A 2,988-nucleotide genomic window follows, 5' to 3' on the forward strand; every position below is an offset into this window, starting at 1 on the left:
GAAAGACAGAATGAGACAGACAGAATGAGACAGAGAGAGGAAGAGATGAGTGTGACAGACAGAATGCGACAGACAGAATGAGACAGAGAGGGGAAGAGATGAGTTTGACAGACAGAATGAGACAGACCGAATGAGACAGAGAGGGGAAGAGATGAGTGTGACAGACAGAATGAGACAGACAGAGATGAGACAGACAGAATGATACAGAGGGGAAGAGATGCGTGTGACAGACATAATGAGACAGACAGAATGAGACAGAGAGGGGAAGAGATGAGTGTGAAAGACAGAATGAGACAGACAGAATGAGACAGAAAGAGATGAGACAGACAGAATGATACAGAGAGGGGAAGAGATGAGTGTGACAGACAGAATGAGACAGACAGAATGAGACAGAGAGGGGAAGAGATGAGTGTGAAAGACAGAATGAGACAGACAGAATGAGACAGAGAGGGGAAGAGATGAGTGTGAAAGACAGAATGAGACAGACAGAATGAGACAGAGAGGGAAAGAGATGAGTGTGACAGACAGAATGAGTCAGAGAGGGGGAGAGATGAGTGTGACAGACAGAATGAGACAGACAGAATTAGACAGAGAGGGGAAGAGATGAGTGTGAAAGACAGAATGAAACAGACAGAATGAGACAGAGGAGAAGAGATGAGTGTGTCAGACAGAATGAGAAAGGCAGAATGAGACAGAGAGGGAAAGAGATGAGTGTGACAGACAGAATGAGACAGAGAGGGGAAGTGATGAGTGTGACAGACAGAATGAGACAGACAGAATGAGACAGAGAGGGGAAGAGATGAGTGTGAAAGACAGAATGAGACAGAGGAGAAGAGATGAGTGTGTCAGACAGAATGAGACAGACAGAATGAGACAGACAGAATGAGACAGAGAGGGGAAGAGATGAGTGTGAAAGACAGAATGAGACAGACAGAATGAGACAGAGGAGAAGAGATGAGTGTGTCAGACAGAATGAGAAAGGCAGAATGAGACAGAGAGGGAAAGAGATGAGTGTGACAGACAGAATGAGACAGAGAGTGGAAGAGATGATTGTGACAGACAGAATGAGACAGACAGAATGAGACAGAGAGGGGAAGAGATGATTGTGACAGACAGAATGAGACAGACAGAGTGAGATAGAGAGGGGAAGAGATGAGTGTGAAAGACAGAATGAGACAGACAGAATGAGACAGAGAGGGGAAGAGATGAGTGTGAAAGACAGAATGAGACAGACAGAATGAGACAGAGAGGGAAAGAGATGAGTGTGACAGACAGAATGAGACAGAGAGGGGAAGTGATGAGTGTGACAGACAGAATGAGACAGACAGAATGAGACAGAGAGGGGAAGAGATGAGTGTGAAAGACAGAATGAGACAGAGGAGAAGAGATGAGTGTGTCAGACAGAATGAGACAGACAGAATGAGACAGACAGAATGAGACAGAGAGGGGAAGAGATGAGTGTGAAAGACAGAATGAGACAGACAGAATGAGACAGAGGAGAAGAGATGAGTGTGTCAGACAGAATGAGAAAGGCAGAATGAGACAGAGAGGGAAAGAGATGAGTGTGACAGACAGAATGAGACAGAGAGTGGAAGAGATGATTGTGACAGACAGAATGAGACAGACAGAATGAGATAGAGAGGGGAAGAGATGAGTGTGAAAGACAGAATGAGACAGACAGAATGAGACAGAGAGGGAAAGAGATGAGTGTTACAGACAGAATGAGACAGAGAGGGGAAGTGATGAGTGTGACAGACAGAATGAGACAGACAGAATGAGACAGAGAGGGGAAGAGATGAGTGTGAAAGACAGAATGAGACAGAGGAGAAGAGATGAGTGTGTCAGACAGAATGAGACAGACAGAATGAGACAGAGAGGGAAAGAGATGAGTGTGACAGACAGAATGAGACAGACAGAATTAGACAGAGAGGGGAAGAGATGAGTGTGAAGGACAGAATGAGACAGACAGAATGAGACAGAGAGGGGAAGAGATGAGTGTGAAATACAGAATGAGACAGACAGAATGAGACAGAGGAGAAGAGATGAGTGTGACAGACAGAATGAGACAGAGGAGAAGAGATGAGTGTGAAAGACAGAATGAGACAGAGGAGAAGAGATGAGCGTAAAAGACAGAATGAGACAGAGGAGAAGAGATGAGTGTGACAGACAGAATGTGTGTGTGTGTGTGTGTGTGTGTGTGTACGTCCGTGCGTGTGCGTGTGTGCGTGTGTTTGTGAGTGCGTGCGTGTGTGTGTGTACGTGTGTGTGTTGTGTGTGTGTGAGAGAGAGAGAGAATGTCTATTGTAAAAGTTTGTCGTTGAAACAGATGAGAGGGTGAGGCAGGTGGAAGAGACAGGGAGAGAGGAATATACAGCTCATAAAGAGAAAGGAGGAAGACAAAAGACAGAGGGATTCCCCAATGACATCTCATCTCTCTCTCCTTCTCTCTACTTCCCTCCTTTTTCTACCAATAAATCATTCTGACTTCTTCTTAACCAACTCATTCCCAGCAGACGACAGGAAAACTGTAACAATATTTCTCCCATCTTCCATCTCTCTCTCTCCCTTCGTACCTCCATCTCTCTTCCTCTCACCATCCCTCTCTCTGTCAAGTGAATATAACACACACACACAGTAAGGTGATTTTTGATGGGTAGGGTACCCTAACTCAGTATCTGTATGATGTCAGAGAGTCAGAGAGAGATGTCAGAGAGAGAAAGAAAAGGAGGGGGAGAGATGGGAGGGGGGGGACTGTCACGTTCGTTATAAGGATCGGACCAAGGTGCAGCGTGGGATGCGTACATTCTCTTTATTAAAAGAATGAACACCGAACAAACTAACAAATTAACAAATGATACGTGAAGCTATACATGAAGCTAAATGAAGCTATACAATATACTGCTGACAGGCAACTACACATAGACAAGATCCCACAAACCAAAGGGAAATGGCTACCTAAATATGATCCCCAATCAGAGACAATGATAA

Source organism: Oncorhynchus clarkii, chromosome 3 (genome assembly GCF_045791955.1).
Source record: "Oncorhynchus clarkii lewisi isolate Uvic-CL-2024 chromosome 3, UVic_Ocla_1.0, whole genome shotgun sequence".
Lineage (NCBI taxonomy): Eukaryota > Metazoa > Chordata > Actinopteri > Salmoniformes > Salmonidae > Oncorhynchus > Oncorhynchus clarkii.